The following is a 19,749-nucleotide window of genomic DNA, read 5'->3' as shown; positions in this document are numbered from 1 at the left end:
ATTATGAATAAAACTGCTATATATATTCATGTGCAGATTTTTGCGTGGTGATACATTTTCAACTCATCTGGGTAAATACCAAGGAGCGTGATTGCTGGGTCATATAGTAAGCCTCTATTTAGCTTTGTAAGAAACTGGAAACTGCCTTCTAAGTGGTTGTACCATTTTATATTCCTACTAGCATTGCTAGAGAAATCAGTGGGTCCAGGTTCCCCGACATTAGTGGAAGTGGGGTTCTTGGAGCTCCACTAGAATGAGCACTTCCAAAGGCCCTCACAGGAGAATGAATGGTTTTTATTGGCATGAAATTATATTTCTCAGCTAGCACAGTCCCATGCCACTTAACCCAGTCCTGAAAAAGGTGCAGCTGGGACTCCAGTAGAGCCAAAAGTAGGGCCAGTTTTCAGTGTCTGTTCCATGCTTGTGCCCAGGTGTGACTGACTGGTAAGCAGCTTCTCACATCACCCAGACCTTCCTGGGCGTGCATCTGTCTACTGTCCAGGCCCTTCCCCCAGCGACCTGTGAGGAATAGGCTTGGAGAATGTCAACTGCAGCTCCCTGGCAAATCTGTATAAATGGCATGTCTGTGTTATTAGTCTCCCTTTATTCCTTTCCAGTTACATAACAACCGGTTATTGTAACAGTATCACTAACAATGAATAAGGCTTTTAGTTGCTCCACATTTCTCGCAGAATTTTATCGTGTCAATATTCTGGTGGTTTTTAGCCATTCTAATAAATGTGTATTGGTATCTGATTGTTTTAACTTGCAACTCTCTAATGACATGACGTTGACCACCTTTTTTGTATGTTTATTTTCATACAATGTGCTTACAGACATACATCTGTATATATGTCTTCTTTGGTGAGGTGTTTTTTTCAGATCATTTGCCTATCTTTTAAATTGAGTTGCTGTTGTTTTATTTTTAAGCTTTAAGAACTTTTAAAAAATATTTTGGATGCCGAACCTTTATCACATATATACAATGAAAACATTTTCATCATCACCACAGGGGCACTTAGATTTTCTCTTATGTTGTTTTCTAGGTGTTCTATAGTTTTGTGTTTTACATTTAAGTTGATTTAGCTTGAGTTAATTTTTGCAAAAGGTGTAAGGCCTTTGTCTAGATTCACTATCTTTACATTTTGATGTTTAGTTGTTCCAGCACCATTTGTTGAAAAGTCTATCTTTCTCCATTTAAATTTTAAAGTTTGAACCACTTTTTAGATTTTGGCACCAACCATTTCATGCTTGAAATTTAATATCTTATGAATAGACATTCTTCCTGGCTTATTTTAGCAAATTTCAGCAAGATTCCTGGCCTCGTCACAAATTGTTGCAGTGCTTAAGGGCATGAGTTCTTGAGGCTGCTGCTGTGTCTTGGTATCTCCTTTTTTCACCCAAGTCCTATACCAGCCTAAATAGTTTTAAAAGTAGGTGCATACTACTAACTGCCATCTTCTTTATTTAAGTGACTGGACTAAACTTCACAGACCTGGAAAGATCTTTGATTTTAAACTTTTAGTGTACAAGTAGAAAACAATAGAATTTTGAAACTTTTCTCAGCAAAAATATGATTTGCAAAAGTTTTCTCTTAATAGGCAACCCCAATATACGAGTGCAAAATATATCAACATGACCTCACATTCATACTTTGGGAAAGAACATCTGCATAAAAATCCCACGTTTAGTCTTTCTACTCACTTAAAGAGACAGCAAATAAGCAATAAAACTAATAAAGTGTCCCTGCATTATTGTTGCTTTATTCACTGTGATTAAGTGGGATTATGGGGTGATTTTACCAAAGGATAGGAAATTTAGTGTTGCTTTGGGGAGGAAAACCAGAGACCCAGCCATTGCATTTAGATTGCAATGGTTTTGACTTGAGGATGTGGGGAATTAAGAAGGAAGCAAACATAAGCCAGTGTTTAATGCTGACTGCTAGGTAGAAATGAGTCTCTGGGAAAGTGAACATCCTCAAGCTCCACCATTCAAAATAAATTAAAGGCTAATTTTTCTAAATAAAACTATCGGTTATGCTGCAATATTGTCCTATTGTTCTTCCTAATAGGATATTTCAGCTACACGGTGGTTAAGTAATCTGTTAGAGGCTGTTCAAGCAAATACGTTTATAATATTTCGTGGGGGGAAGATACTTCTCAGTTACAAACAATACTTCACTCAGGACTTTTGGGGGCACCATTTGTTTGTAAGCCGAGTGACAGCATATTTATGTGCCTGTACCAGTGTGTGGCTCTCTGGCTTTATGCCCTTGTTGAAGCTGCAGGGGCAGGTTTATAAGGAAGGGAGCCCTTTCCAACGGAGCTGTAGCTGGAATGGCCTTGAGGAATTTCAGAGGGTAACTTCAAGCCAGCCCAAGCCAAAACAATTTTTCATTAGCATTCTTGAAAGCAAGGAAATAGCAATGTAAATGTCAAGACACTTCTGCCTTGAAACAAGAATAAATAAAGCAAACAACACATTAAAAGCACTTTTCAAACACAAAAGCTCCCAAAACTTTGCTTTTGAAAGATGTTAGAACTGGTTTATGCTTAGGCAATCAATGACATTAGGCAGAACTATTAAAAAACACATTTCTCAGGTCATGGTCATGTTTCCCACTGATCATACATTTGACTCCATTACATGCATTTGATTTTAAGACTGGTAAGAGACTAACCCCCCCCCCCCCGAACCATTTCAGATTAACAGTGACCTCATTATATAGTTTTCATGGTGTTTTAATTAGAGTTAGTTATATCAGTGCTAACAGAACTGCATGTTCAGTATTTGATTGGGATAATAACTACTTTGCTCGGGTTCTACTTTTTCTTTTAGCGAAGTGTGGGTGGTCTGAATGGAGCTAAAATCCCTCCATTGTTTCTCTTGTCATTAATTCTATCAGCAATGCCTCCAATTTCTTTAGACTATGAAAAAATAACTCGTGCTTAAGAATTAACATAATGCTTTTAAAATATTTTAATACGGGCCATTTGCACAAAAGAGTCTGAGTATGAATACAGAGTGTAACAACCTACACAATATAAATATTGCAAAAGAGAGCTGAAGACCTGGCTCATACACAAAATCTTTATAATGCTGGTCATTATACATATTCCCTTTTATCTTTTTATGAATAAACATATATATCAGCTTTATAATTACAAATCCCTTTCATATTTTTAAAGCTTCTATTTCGAAAAGGAGAGAGAAAAAAAAGCTACCAAATTAAAAAAGAAGAAACCAATTCAATATACTGAAATCGAGCTATTTTTTTTTTAGCTTACTTTGTTAATGTTAAAACAGGGTGTATACCACTGTGGCAGAAAGTGTTCTCTGCAATTTGATTAGACACTGAAAAACTTTTTAAAAAATACTAAGTTGACAATGACCATTTTTTTCAGGGTAATTAGCCTGAGATTCAGTCTGCTAGTATCAAAACAGCAATCCATATGTGCACACTTTTTGGATTTTATAAAAATATATCTTTTAGGTTTGAGGTTTCTTTCCATCTAAACTGAGAAAAATATTAGTGTTGGTTATATTTGCAAGTCAAGACACATTGCCAGTCTGAGGGTGAGTTGTGCCTTTATGGTGTATTTAATAATATTAAGACTAATAATAATAACAATACTTGTCACAGCAGAGGATTTACTTTGTACCAGGCACTATGCTGTACACTTTCATATGTTATCTGTGACTCTCCTAACAATATTGCAAGATCGGTTTTATTACTCCTTTTATACAGATAAGAAAACTGAGGCTTAGGAAAGGTTTATATGTGGCACAAATGAGATTTGAAACTCTTGTTTTCTCTAAAACCACTGTTCTTTCTACTAGACAGTGCTACATACATTTGATCAAGGTTATGCCAAGATTGCTTAGAAGTCACTAATAAATTTAATTAGATTTTGGTTCAAATACAAACAAATATTAAATAGGTTGATTTTCACAAGGGCTGGTTAAATTTCATTTGTCCTACATTTGAAGGATTATATCTCCTAACCCTAATTTTTGCAAACATGCATCTGTGAGGCATCAAATGTACCTATACTTCTGGAAAAAATTATATGCCCTATTGTGCTGAATTAATAAAATTATCCCAAAATATTCCTTACCCTTTGATGTTTCTATAAACCTTAGATGCAATTAAAAGGGGGGGGGGGGGCATTTATCTGATAAATCTCATATATCATAGTTAGAAATATTTCCCCATAAATAACAGAGTGATTTAGATGAAGAATTATTCAACTGGGAATTTAGAGATGTGAGCTTAAGAACTAAAAGAAATACCAATCAGGTAATCCTATAAGTCAATTAACTTCCATGACATTCATTCTTTTAATTAAGATAAACTGGCAGATCTCTAAAATAATGGGAATATTAGTTGAAGAAATAATTATAACTAATATGAAATGAATTCTGATTTCTTTCAAAAATTATTATTACAATAAATATTGCAATGAGAAGAAAAGTAATAAAAATCTAGGTTCTCCATTATACCGTGTTAAACATTTTAGCACTTGTTTCTCTCTCCTTTATCTAATAGCCTATTTCATCCATCATCTCTACAACAGAGTTTCCATGTGTATAAATATCTTGCTAAAGAGAGTTAAAAAAACAGGATCATGCTCAATATTTTTTGTACCCACTGAAGCAACTGACATTTTGTTTTGCTATATAATGAAACTAAAGTGCTTGATTGCTGTATAGATCATATGTTTAGCAGGTCAGATGCTCAGATATCAATGCATATATGCCAATATCTAGATTATTAGTAGGTACATTTCTTCTTATAATAAGAAAGTAGATCTTTATATAATGTACACACACGCACAGTATGGAGCAGGTATAATATACTGAGGAGTGACACATGGAAGGGACTGAGAACATAGAAAGGACAGACATGATACTGCAAAGCACGTATCCATCCCTTCACCCCACCCCAGTGGAATTTTCTGTTCCGATGAAAGCTCACATGAGTTACTCTAGTTGAGGAGAGAAAGGAACAAGTGCGCCCCTTTTCCTGGTCACTCAAGGGTTTGCCAGCCACTCTTTTTAGCTGTGCTGCTTATCCAGTCTGCTCACTAAGGTCCTAAGACAATACCAGTTTTCCAACTTAAAAGGAAAAAAGGTTATTAACCTGAACTGAGATGACAGCAACTTGGAGATTTATAAGAACAACGGGTGAAAGGGGACTTACTTTCCCCATAGCCCATCATTAGGACTGAATATAACAAACAGTTTAGTACATCGCTGATGTAATCCTAATAAAAAATATAACAAACCCTCAAATTGCTTATGGTGAGACTCAAGTCTATCTCCTCCCACTCTATCTTTACAAGACAAGTTTCAATGAGAAAACTAGGAAGCAATCTAGGTACGCAAAGTAGGAATAGTTGTAATAGAGAGAATTAGAAGTTTGTGTGTTCAATGGAAGTGTGGGAGACTTAAAAGTCAAAGAAACTTCCACTAAGACTCATGGTATCAAGAGCTAACAGAACTGGAAGAAACGATCTTTTCTTCTAAGTGACAGGCTCAGGTGCCTGCCCCTCTCAAGCAGGCAGCTTCCAGGAGCTCTGAGAAACTCCGTGAGTCTCATTCCTGCCACCTCTCTACCTGTCTGCTTGAAACCGTTCCTGAAGAGTCCAGTTTCAATTTCTCTTCTGTCTCCCAAAGCCTAAGAGATTATTGATTTAAGTTTTGTATCTTTCTCTGTGCTTTGATAACATGCATTGACTACTTCATTCAGAAATAACAGCTTGGTCTTTTATCATGTTCTCTCTGGATCTTAAAGGAGCTGAGGACCTGCCTGGTGCTGCAGTTGGCGGTGGTGGTGGTGGTGGTGGAGGAAGGGGTGTACATGTCATGCCAGGTTCTATTGGGAATGTTCAATTCATAGTACATTTATCTGTCAAGCAGAGGTCAGGGATCAAGGATACTACCTAAAAATTTTTAAGAAATGAAATACTAGTCACATGTCAGGCATTTAATATACTTGGTGCTTATTTCCCATCTTCACAACATGCACCGTAATTGTTGGAGTTGGTAGGTAGCTGCACCCAGGGCTTTCTTGCTTCAAAACAGTTCTCTCTCTTTTATTCTACCACCCCCTCCCAGGGCATTTATGATTTCTATATTGCAGTCCTGAGTCAGAATTCCTTTTCTCCAGGAAACCTCAGTTTTTACTCTTACACACTTCAGCTTGATTGAATGAGGTCTGCACACATTATCTTCTTTACTTAAAGTCAACTGATTTTAAATGTAAATTACGTCTATAAAGTGCCTTATAGGTTAGTGGTTGACCAAACAACGGGATAGCGTAGCCTACCCAAGTTGACCCATCAAATTAACCGTCGCCAGAGATCGTGTTGCTGGAAGTAGAAAGGGAGGGAAGAAGATGAATTTGTAACATTTCGGAAGTAGAATCTACAGAACTTGGTGATGGATGAGATGTGAGAGTGTAAAAAGGGGGAGAAACAAAGAACTACAGATTTCTCTCATGAGCAATGGATTTTAACAGCTATGATGTGGACCGAATGAGTTTCTCTGTTTTCTAACAGGGGTTCTGCTGATTTCTTCTTAAGTAATATGATTGACATGGTAAGATTACTTTTCATAAGCGTTTTGAATAACTAAACACACTTGGGAAGAAATTTTGTCTGTATCTGTCTGGTTATATTTGGCTAATCCAACTGTAGACTAAAAATTCACCTTGCCTTCTCCTTCTCATCCAGAAATAATTACATGCAAATAGTAATCAGCTCTTTATACAATAATGTAAAATGGGAGGAAACATGGCCAAATATTTTTGGAAGGAATAGCTCTCAAATGTGCCAGTTAAAGTGTCTCTGATTTTTTTTTTACTGCTAATCATAGTAGGTCCCGTTTTCTAATCAAAGCTTGCATATGCTCCACCAGGGAGTTGGGAAGATATGCTAACTCAATCTAATTTTACAGAACATCCTCCAAAAACCAATAAAATGTAGCCTTGTCAGATACAAAGTTTAGGAAGAAAGAAATGCATGCACCAAGTATTAAGTATCCTCTCTGCAGTTGTTGCAAATTCCTCTTGTTCCCAGCTCTGCCCTTTTCTTGTCTATGAAGTTAAATAGACAGTTTTGAAAAAATTAAGAGTAGACATTTCTCAAAGCTGATCATAGTGTCAGTTTTCTTTCTAAAATAGAATATCAAATGGATAAATAGAAAATAATTCTGGGCATTGAAAATTAAGAATTAAAAATATAGGGAAACATTTCTAGAATTAATTTCTGGAGGCTGATGAACACATTTGTTCATTATATTTCAGAAAATGTTTGCCTTTCTGTTTTATGTATGTATTAGTATATGTCCCAAATGAAGATTCTGATAATCCATGAAGTCAGATTTTTTCAAACTTTTAAGTGATTAATTTTACCTACAATTTAAATAAGGTTTCGCTAAATTTCATTGATCTCAGCTCATTAGAATTATTTTATATTTGTAAATTTTCTAAATAATTGAAGGTTCCTCTAATTAAATAAATCAGTAGTTTTATGATAACCATTTTTTATGTCATCAAATTTTAGTGTCTCTTATGTACAAGGCATATGCTGAGTTTATTGGTTTCCTGTAACTGTCTTAACAAATCACTACAGACTTGGCTTAAAACAGCAGAAATGTACTCTCTCATAGATCTGGGGACCAGAAGTCTGAAATCAAGATGGTAGCGGGATCATGGTCACTCCAGAGACTCTAGGAGAGAATCTATTGCTTGCCTCTTGCTGCTTCTGGTGGCTACTGGCATTCTCTTGCTTGTGGCTGCATCCCTCCAACCTCTACCTCAGTTTCCATGTGCCTTCTTTTGCTTTGCCTCTGCGTAGCCTTCCTCCACCTCTCTTTAATAAGGACTCTTGTCATTGGATTTATGATCCATCCAAATAATACAGGATGATCTCCTTATATCCAGATCCTTAACTGTACCTGCAAAGACACTTTTTCCAAGTTAGGTACTTTTTATAGGCCCTAGTGATTAGGGCATGGACATATTTTAAGGGCATCATTCAGCCTAATATACCAGATAATGTGAGGAGTATGAACATGGATTGAGCAATAGCCTTATTTCCATAGACGGGCCAGTTATTAAGCTTTATTCTTTCAGTATCAATCCTATTCTGTATATAATGCTGTGAACCTGGGGCTGGGACACTACAACCTCTTTCTGCTTGGCCAGCCGATGCCTATTAGACTCTCTCATAGGAGGCACGAAAGGAAACCTGGAAGCCTGGGGGAAGAGGAGATGCTTCTTTTTCCTGTTTGCATTTTGTTCCTATTTTTGCTTCCTTTTTTCTTGTCACCCTGTCAATGAATGCTTTTTTGCCCAGGTGAGACAGTTCGCTGTGGTAGCAACAGTTAATTCTGATTTACACTTTTTCCACCATTAGCTAAACCAACCTCACAATGCTCACCAGAGACTCAGCACCAGCTGACTAGAGCCCCTTCCTCATGGTCTGGGTCGCAGTGTCACAGGGTTCCATCTCTGACCCAGAGACATTCATCGTAGCTGAACAGTGACCCCTATTCAGATCTGAGTTTCAGCTACATAGGACACCTTCTTCGAATTTCTGAGTTTTAATTATTCCAACCTTTCTATTTCCTAGACTTCCTGATAGTAGTCCCTTCCTGCTGTTTTAACCTCTGTAGTAGTTTATGGTTTCCTCTGACCTTATAGTCTAATCCAGATACAAAATATCTTCAAAAATAACTGTTGAGTAAGGTTAAATGTCATATAGTCTAAGAAAGAACCAGATAGAGTTACAGTATTTCAGAGGAACCAGAGGTTTTATTTGTTTGTTTTTTAGTTTGTTTTCTCCATCTGGGTAGGATCTAAGCAGGCATCATGAGGGAGGTGGTAATTCCGTAGGGCCTTATAAATAAGTAGACTTTGGCCTGTAAAAGAAGGGAATGGGAGAATGGAAGAACATTTCTCAAGAAAAGCTTTCTAAAAGGTATGACTTATGTTTCTCAAAATCTACTTAATAATATTTAGCATTCTCTTGTTGATTGAAAGTCATCAAAGTTGTACTTTCTGTTGTAATACAGCAAACCCCTGAAAGACTAATGAGTCATTTGCGCCTATGACTAAATAACTGTACATGACATGCTGCTGAAAACTAGGAAGCTGAGCGACTAGTTCAGCATTTAGTTGCTTGTCTATTTTATCCCTATGTTTTTATTGATTATTTTAAATTACTGTTATTTTGTCTAGCAGCTAGAATGTCCCGGTGACTGCCTCGGTTACTCAGTGTTGTTCTGCCTCCCTTCACAGTCCGTTGCGCTTTGTGGCAGTCTTTTGCCCATCCAGATGTTATTTTAATTTATTTTAGTTCAACTGCTATGTTTCAGAAGCATAACCTCAGAGTAAGTAGGAATATTACTACACATAAATAAACCCGTCCCTGTCTCACCTCAGCTTTCCCTTTCCGGGACGGGAGAACACAAGTGTTACTTTTGTGTAGTTCAGTGGCATTCGTGTTACACTGATAATCAGAAGAAGGAGTTTGCTGAGAGACTTTTGAGACCTAAATATTGTTAACTTACTAGGCCAATATCTATGGTCCTATAAAATGAACCTGCTTTATAAGATCATAAATAAAAGGATTGAGGATAAACATTCACTATTTGACACTGACTGAAAAGTGGTGTGTTAACACAAGTGAATTTTGTCGGGAAGGTTGGACTGAATTTGAGGCTATGAGTCTAACTATATATCTCCCTTTCCCTCATGTAGTGCATGTGGTTTATTGTGTCCACATAGTCTCTTTTCAGAGATTATAAATTACATCATGGATGGAGTCTCTATGATGAAAACACAGATGGAGCTTGAAGGTCAAGGCAGAAAACCGCATCCTAAATTTCTGTTTATTGATGATGTCTGGTACATTTAGCAGCACAAAGTGTCAACATTTAAATATCTGTCAACATTTCTAACATACACCATTATTTCAGGGCTTGATAATGTGGTCATTTATCCTTACTCTTCCTTAAATTATATGATGCAAGGCCTCAGTGGTGGGAGGACATCTTTAATTCTTTCAACAAGATTATAAAATATTTATTTGTTGTTGTTGTTGTTTTCTTTCTTCTTTTAGCTATTAAAGTGATAAACAATAAAAGTTAGAGCAAGCAGTTTTGTAACTAAAAAATACCACCACTATACAGGCAGAACACTTTTTATCCCCAAATGCATAATTCACATGAATGTTAAGAAGCAAAATGTTATAGCAGTTTATTACTTATATTTATGTTAAAAGAAAAGCTTAGGAATATTTTTTTAATAACCATTTTTTTAAATGTCCAGCTTTTTTCTATTCTCTTATCAGATGCCTAAGAATACAGTAAAGTATAAATAAGTTTGACTTATTGGTGTTTTCATAGGAAAATAAAAATATCTTAAGTAAAGTTTTATAATTCAATTAGCTGTTTAATTTAAAAATAGTTTGTAATTATGTGCTTGTTCTGTTCTGGGCATTATTCTGGGAACTCGAATATGCAAGGACAAAGTAATTTCTTTCAACCCTCTTTGGAAGGTTCTTTCCTATTCTTCTGGTAATTTGCAATATTTGTCAGCCTGAATTCATTCAGCTCTGCAATCATGAATGAAATTTCTTTGGACACCCCATCAGGAAGAATCACACACATCTAACCCCAGTGTGTTTTCATACAAGAATGTCACAGTGGTCATTTGAAAAAGCTCAAAGCATCGGCGTTACGGAAGCCATGTGGGCTACAAGAGTTGTCCCCGTGGTGGGGCAGGACATTCCCACACCTGACGTTTTAGGCTGAGGGAGGAGACAATTCCTCCTTTTGCCCCTCTTGTGTTCTTATAGCCAAACTAATAATAAAATTCACACAAAAACATATTAGCAGCACAAACATCAATTTAACAGCAATCATAAATGATGCTCCCAGAAATGATGAACCAGCCAGCTTTTCATACCTTTTAGACACACAAAAAGCAATACATTTGTGAAGAACTGACAGGACAAAGACACTTAGGTTTGGGTGCTCATTAGTGGGGGATCTAAATAGAAAGTGGGCTTGTGATAGTAAAAAAAAATAAAGAGGTTTGTGTACACAGGCTTCTTGGCTCTAGATTCCTTGACTCTGGTGATAAGGGGCCTTGCTTAGCCCCCCTGGAACAAGGGCACCTGTCACAGGGGAGATTTGTTTCCTGCATTCAAGGAGACAAGGGAGGGTCAATGTGCCCTTCTTGAACTGACTGTTTGTCAAGTAACTTTCATTCAAACTAATCAATATGCCACTAATATGCCATTGTGGGATAATTAGGGACACATTTCCTTGGGCCCCAACAAAAATAAGTGCTAAAATTCAGTGCTGAAGTATTTTAACTGAACTAGCACAGCCGCTTCCAGTGCTTTTGTTCATCCCTTATTTCTTACTGTATGTATCTTTTCCACCCTCTCTCCCCTCTAAGATAAAAATATGACCTTTTAAAGCCTTTCCAAAACTAACCTGGTCACCTCTATTTTTTATTCTGTTTTTTTTTATACCGCCTGGCTTTCCTTCATCAATTTTCACAGCTCTTCTCAGTCTCATATTTTACACAGTTCTAATTAGTCTTGGTTGCAGCAGTGATTTCTACCCCTGCTTTGAAAACATACTCCCAAGACATATCTTAAAACAAATAAAAAATACCTCTGTCAACTGTTCCTTACTACCAAACTCTCTTCCATTCATTTGGCAGGCACTGACTCAGCACTTTACATGTTTTAGCTTATTTAATTATTACGAAAACTCTAGATTGTAAGTACAATCATGTGCCACATAATGACATTTTGGCCAATGATGGATCACATACACAACCGTAGTCCCATAAGATTATAATGGAGCTGAATTTTCTGTAAGAAATGGAAGGATGCATGGTTCAGGAGAAATATTTTTTCTCTGATGGGAACAATATCTGTGGGGTTTGGCAATAGAGTCCCACTCACTCAGAGCACCTCAATTTTAAGTGCACAGAGGATATCCAGTCAGCCAGCCTCTGACCTGTGTCAGCACAGAGGAGCCTGTGCCCCTAGCACTAGATGTTCAGAGGTCACTGGAGCCCGCCCAGATCTAGCGTGATGGTCTCCTGAGTGCATGCCGTAAACTCTTTGTTGAGCAGCTAAGACCCTGTAAAAGGACACATCACAGGAAGTGCCTTAACAAGTATTAAGTGCTTTATGTGGTAGTGTGGAGCCAGCCTGTCTCTGCACTTTGGAAATATTTTTAAGTTGTAATGATAAAGCATAGATAAGTTGTATTTCTTCTATCAATTCAAAGCCAGCGAGAGTTCTTTGTGCCAGATAGAATCAATAGAACCAAAAACAAATTTTCAAAGTCAAAATACTTGAGTCCTCAGTTCTGCATCCTATCCGTGGTAAACACTTTTGTCTTGTAATGAATACCACAAAATTTCTTTCTTTTTTTAAAAAAAATATATCTTTATTGATTTCAAAGAGAGGAAAGGAGAGGAACAGAGAGAGAAATATCAGTGATGAGAGATTCATTGATCGGCTGCCTTCTTCATGCCTCCGACTGGGGATGGAGCCCGCAACCCGGGCATGTGCCCTGACCGGGAATCGAACCCTGATCGCCTGGATCCTAGGTAGATGCTCAACCTCTGAGCCACGCCCGGCCGGGCCCACAAAATTTCTTAATCTGACCACTGCTCCAAAACACAATAGTCAAAACCACATTGCCATGACAATCCCCTATGTTCCTTTATTTCTCCATCTTGATTTCTTATCGAACATTTAAAACACTATACTGTAATAAAAGCTATGTCAGTGACTCTGAGGCCATTATTAAGTAAAATAAGTGCTACCTGAGCACAAACACTGTGATACCACAACTGTCGATCTGATGATCGGATGGCTACTAAGTGACTGACAGGTGGGTAGTGTACACAGCGTGGGCACTCTGGCCAAAGGGGTGACCCATGTCCCTGGTGGGGCGGCAGGGCAACAGGAGATTTCATTATGCTATGAAGAATGGCATACAATTTAAAACTTCTAAATTGTTTATTTTTCTGGAATTTTCCATTTAATATTCTTGGACCTGGTCAACTACAAGTAACTGAAACAGCAGAAAGTGAAGCTTTAGATAAGGGGGAGGGGCGAGGGCTTTCTATTTTGACATAATTACTTTGGTGCCCATTAAATAACATAATTAGCCTTTATTTCTTAGAATAATACATTCATTTAGTTTGTGTTGTCTTTTATTCTTATCAATTTGTATTACTAATAAATGTAGTGTTTTGTTGTTTAACAAGCATCTTACTGTTCAGTTACTTGATTTAGGAGAACATAAAATTTAGCCACTTTTCTTCATAGGCCAGGATGGGACAGATTACATACTCCTCTCTCTCTCTCTGTGTATATATGTACATATATATTTGTATATATGCACATTTATGATTATGTACATTTATTTATACACACGCACATATATAAATTACATTTATGTATGCATGCATTTACATATATACACATATTCATATATCTCAAAAACTGTATAGATAAGTGATAAATATTTAAATAGCAAGAGTGAAAAACAAATGGTTCCAAAATACCATCAGACATACTTTTCTCTGAGCTGATGCTTTATGTGTTAATAAAACCACAGGAGGGCAAAGCTGGTATGTTTTACCCTTGATGTTTTCATTTATTCACAGCTGTTCAATAGTGAAATAACAATTGTTATCATGGTACCTCATCTCCATTTGGAAAATGAATCACAATTTTCAAATTCATTGGAAATAAGAAGCAACATTTTCCAGGCTGTATGGAGGTTGGCAGAGAGGTTCAATGCAGTCCTTTTAAATAATGTGTCAGGTCAAAATTTTACAAGATTAAGACTAGACATCATTAAAAATTTTGTGTGATGAGTATATCTGTATCATAGTTATTTGATTTACTTTAAAGATTAAAATACCATTTTTTTATTCTTTCTTTTTCATGTGTCCCCTGACCTTTGGGTTCAAGTGTTCAATAATCTTCATTATTTTTTACACATGCAGGAGAGTTTAGTGTTGAGGCTAATTACTTATTGAAAGTTCCCAGCATGCTGCTTCTGATTTTTTAAAATTTGATATATGTAATTTTTAAAGGATGAAATATCTGAAAATTCAGTTAAAAGTGAAAACCTAAATAAAATTGAATATATACTTGTTTGATCCTGTATCCTACCTTCTAGTTATTCTCAAATTAGCAGAAATCAAATTAGCACAATTATTTCCATATGTTTTTAATATATAAAAATAATTTCCATTTGTTGTTGTTGTTTTTAATTTATCTTTATTGTTGAAAGTATCACAGATGTCCCCTTATTTTCCCCATTGACCCCTTTCACCCCGCACCCCCTGCCTCACCCCAGGCCTTCACCGCACTATTGTCTGTGTCCACATATGTTGTGGAATTACATATAATATATAAAACATCGTATAAATAGTACAGTGTAATTCATATATAGTATATATTTCACAACTTTACTGAATTTGATGATTACTTCGAACAGTTACTGTTATGTTACATAATATGATGTCATCTGCAAATAGTGACAGTTTTACTTCTTTCCTATTTGAATACCTTTTGCTTATTTTTTCTAACCCACTTGTTCCCGTTAGGCTCCCAATGTTGTGTTCAATCAGAGTGGCAAGAGTCAACACCTTGTCATGCTCATGATCTCAGAGAAAAAGCTTTCAGTTTTTCACCATTTAGTATGATGTTAGCTGTGGGCTTTTCATATGTTGCCTTTATTATGTTGAGGTGTGTCCCCTCTCTAAATACTGATTGAGGATTTTTATCATAAATGGATATTGAATTTTGTCAAATGCCTGTTCTGCATTTTGTTCACAAGCAACTGCAACATAATCAGTAGAAATTTGCCTATCTAGTACTTATGTTTGGAAAAAACTTAATAGGCTTCAGACTAAGATGATTTTAGTTTTTTAATTTGCATAGTAAATTGTATGTGGGTCCATTTGTCTACAGGTATAAACCACAATGTTTTATTTCCTTACACTAGCAAAAGCAGTTACAGATAGTAATGCTTCAGTGAATTGTGAGAATATTTACTCAGCCGAGAGAACAGCAGGAGAGAGTTCCTTTAAAATATTATTCTTGTCACATTTTCAAAGTAAATATTTAGTAAGTTAACATGTGTAACAATTCTATAAAATGTGAAAGGTAATTTTTCTAGTCTTTGGGAGTAATTTAACATTAAAACATTTCTTTATTAAATTATTTAACCTTTAAGATCAATGTTCATAGTTTCAATAGGTCAATCACTCTACTTTGTACTTATTTTTTTCTTCTAGCTAAAATCAAACAAACATTATAATGTTCTTTTGGTCTTGAAGTTTTCAAATTATCCTGAATAATACACTTGCTATTCAAGAGCAATAATGCAGTTTTTACCTCAAGGCAGTCATTTTTTAGATGTCAATTTATGTATTATCTAAATTCTTCTGGTCAAAAAAGCACCTATAGTTATTAAGGAAAATATATGTTGTTAATAACTATATAATCAACAAGTATTGTACATCTAGATATATTTGATTGAAAGTAGCATAAAACCCTACTCAAATTGGCTTAAAGAGTAAAATAGTCTGACTCACATAATTGAAAGTCAGGAAGAGCAGATTTTAGATTATTCAATTCAGCATCTCTATCATATGACCAAGCAATAAGTTTCTTTGTGTTTCTCCGCTCTGCTTTCCATGATAGCATATGAAGGCTGAATTTTCTCCTGTTTTGGAAAATAGAGATATAGAATTTACAGATTTTTTTTTATCCATAATCCATACTATTGAAAGGAAGAAAATGGATTACCTTTGGGGCTGTCTCAGCAAAACAAGAAACTTCTGCTTTTAAATTCCTGCAGAAAGTCCCTCTTCAAATTTCATTTCCAAGATTTGGTCATACGCCCATTGCTGAAATAATCCATTTGGTTGAAGAATGGCCTATGCTGATTTAATTAGGACTGTGTTAATCCGAATCCATGTTATGGCGATTGGACTCAGAGGAACCACGTTAAGTTTATACCATTAGGATCTACCCCTGGAGCTTTACCCACAAACCAGAACACCTGGTGAACACTGCGTAGAATATTTATAGAGTTTACATAATATGCCCATAAAGAATATATGATACAGAGAGACAAGATACACAAAAACATTTATTACAAAGCGGTGTTTTCTAACTAATATACACATGAAATAATATATACATTGTCTAATATAGACATAGAATAAAGTGAAAACTTTTGTAAAATATAAAAATAAATAGTTGTATACCATCTATTATTCTAAATGTGTTACATGGGCAATACATTAAAATAATATTTATTTATTCATTATGTGCTTGGCTTTGGACATAGACTGTAAACTTTTCTTTCCTATCCCTGAGCACCTAACACAGTGACTTACTTACATTAGATTATTAATAAGGCTGTTGGTTATAATAAAGTAAAAAAGTCAATATTGGCTCACTTACTCACTTTGTTTAAATAGACACAGGCTAAATTATAAAATTTTGCCTTTGGAATGAACTTTTCAAAACAAATAGCTCACATCCTTTTCATTAGTGGAATCAGAAAATAAATGAAAAAAATAAACTGAATTACCTGTTTTGTTTGCTTTTGTGACCACAGCACTGCTGTTTACTAAAGATAATGAAGATAAGAAAGAACAGTGAAGACAGAACAAATGCAAATATTTGGTATATAGGTTAAAGGATAGTACATTAATTGCCAAGTGCCTATAGAGTATTCAGATGAGGTTGTCCTTGGAGGGTGACAGGTCTCTCTTGCTGATGAGTAGAGCCTGAAATACTAAAAATGAGTTCCAAATAAGTTTAGAAAAAAAAGTTATCTAGATATTGAAATTTAGGTCATACAATAAGAAAACAGCAGTGATGAAACAGAAATAAAAACAAGAAAACAATTACATGAATGTGAATAAGAAGTGGTCAGATGTATCAACATCTTCTCCAAATTCTGGAAGGTGCTGAAGATTCCTTAGTCTTTGTCTTATTTCTGTGCCCTCTTTTGATATAGTTGACAGCTTTGAGTGCAGAAATAGAATGTTTATTTGTTGATAAATCATCCAGCACTGTGCCATTCAAAAAGAGTGTGCTTTGAATATCTGAAGAGATGTTCTTTCTCAAAAAACTTATCTTGAGAAACAATGTAGTTAGGTGGACAGAAAAGTTTTGAGTCATTGGCTATAGAATACAGTTGTTCACTCTCTTTCCTGTTCTCTGCTATATTTTATATGTAAGCATAACAGAAACAGAATTGTTTTTATTCATTTCTTGGGCTGTAATTCAACAGTTGATCCATATTTTAAAACACAAACAGTATGATGCTGTGATGGTTAACTTATTTTTTTGTTTAGTGGGAAAATCCCACCAGCATTCCAAACAGATTTTAAAACTTCTGATGCATCAACACAGATATCCTAACTTTGTAATGCATACCTCATGTGGAATGTTTCGCACATTTTTCAAAAAGTGTCTTCTGAATGTAGCCAGTCATTTAAAGAACTGCTAAATCCACACCATACATTGTGCTCTAACAGTGATACTGATAGAGAATAGAGAACTGATGCCTATAGCAACAGAAGACCTTCCTTTCCCACAGGAAAGAAAAACACTACCAAATTATACCAATTATCTACTGATCCATTGAAAGTCATTCCAAAATTTAGTGACTTAAAACAACTATATATTTTGTCCATAGTTCTTTAATATAACCAACTAGCCTGGACTCAGTTGGGTGATTCTTCTGGTCTCTTCCAGGCTCCATATCTCTTGGCTGTTTTTATGTCTGTAGCCAGTGCTTCTCACTGGTGCAGAAAGGCCTCAGCTGAATGGCTTCCCTCTGCTCCTCATGTTCTCTCTTTGTCCAGCAGGCTAACACAGGATTGTTTACATGGTGCCCTGGAGGGTCTCAGTGAAAGGGAGGAAACAAGCAAGACCTTTTGAGGCATAGACTTACTACATATGCCACATTCTATTGGTCAAAGCAAATATTAGGGTTCAACCAGATTCAAGAGGTAGGGAAATACACCCCACCTCTTGACAAAAAGAACTACAAAGTCACATTTTGAAGTGGCCTGCATACAGGAAGAAGAATCACTATAGCCATTTTTTGCAAAAAAATCTACCACACACGTCTTTCTACATTGGTTGTCTGTGTAGTGAGTTTATGGCTTGACAATATCAACAATAATTTTAATTCTCATTTTGCATTTGCAAGTATAGCCCAAATTCACATTTGTACTATATATACTATAGTCATGTATTTGATGAATTCTCAAGGACATAGTATCATGTAACCTTTTCTAATGATACAGTAATCCACTATTAACTATGGAGTACAGTTAGTATATTCCCTGCAAAGAGTTAGCAACAATTGTAAGAAATTGAGTTGGCCTTTTCTCTTTGCATTCAGCATGTGTACCCAGTCAGTTTTGAAAGACATGACTTATTATTTAGTGTAATTTTATTTAGGAGTTTCTCACCATGGGGTATAATGAATGTTAATTCAAGTTTAGGTTGGGTGGCATCCTGGGCCCATTTGTGAATATAAGAAGGAACATTTGAAAGAGAGTATCATTTCCATCATTAATTTGTTAATTCACACTCAAGGAAATGACTCATGAAGACTTTTGGTACCTTTGTTTCAGAATTCATTTTCTTCAGAATTCCTTTGTTTTAGCTGAGTGGAAAAGATTTGTCAGTTGAGTAAAGATGCTTCATCTCCTTCACTGATGTTGCCGGAGTTATTAATTAGGTTTCTGAATTTGGCATTGCTCTTTCCTGGTCACCGTGATGTGTCATTGAAACAGACCCATTAAAATGAGTGATGTGTGTTGTAATTTCATTAGTGTCATCAATAATGTATTACACTTTCCTTTTAGTAGTCTCTTTGTGTTGTGTGTGGGTCAAGATGACTGTGTATGAATTACATTTATAAGATCCAAATTGTTACAGATGAGGGAGGATAGGCATGAGGGTGGAATTAATGTTATTTTAAACAGGATAACTACTAAAATTATTTCAATTAAATAATATTTTAATTAGGTCTGATGTCTCTACATGCCATACTGAGATACATGTTGTGTGTATGCAAATAGGATGGTGATTTACTGAATTAATAACACAGCCCATTCTTTCTGCAAGGAAACTTTTCTGAATTGGACTAAAGCAGGTGTGTGTAAGACCAGAAGTGGTTCACTAAGGAATATAATTCTCGTGGCTGTCAGGACAGACATCTGACATGGAAACTCTTCAAGTATACTTACTCTCTTTCTTTCCACCTTTTCTTTTTTCCCTTCCAGACATGTGCCTTTTGACTACCTAGTGGCTAATTGCCAGTCTGCCTTAATCTGAAAAATGTGGATCCATAAATGAGAAACAGAGACATGTCTGGTTCTCTGATATAGTACATATTGTTGAAACCTCACTCCATTCAAGCGAGGTTTAATTTTGGTGACATTACATAGAAATCCAAAGAACTTGGGCTTAGAAACTTCCATTGGAAGCACTGATCTAATTAAAATGTTTCCAAGGGCAGGAAGTATTTGCATACCAAAAAATGGCACAGTCGTAGTTTTGCTTCCCAGGAATAATTCTAGACTATTTAGGATTAATGATTGAATGTGTAAGAAAGTCCTCAGAACTAAGAAATATGTGGAAAAAT

At 35.8% G+C, this 19,749-nt stretch overlaps 1 protein-coding gene across 3 annotated transcripts in view; it reads left to right on the top strand.

Moving 5' to 3' along the window:
• The window catches only part of NAALADL2 (N-acetylated alpha-linked acidic dipeptidase like 2), a 910,351-nt gene that overhangs the window by 875,862 nt on the left and 14,740 nt on the right, over positions 1-19,749 (top strand). The window lies entirely within an intron of this gene.

Source organism: Miniopterus natalensis, chromosome 6, assembly GCF_054644295.1.
Source record: "Miniopterus natalensis isolate mMinNat1 chromosome 6, mMinNat1.hap1, whole genome shotgun sequence".
NCBI classification, from domain to species: Eukaryota; Metazoa; Chordata; class Mammalia; order Chiroptera; family Miniopteridae; genus Miniopterus; species Miniopterus natalensis.
The sequence above is the reverse complement of the archived record's forward strand: the minus strand, read 5'-3'. Positions and strand labels throughout refer to the sequence as shown.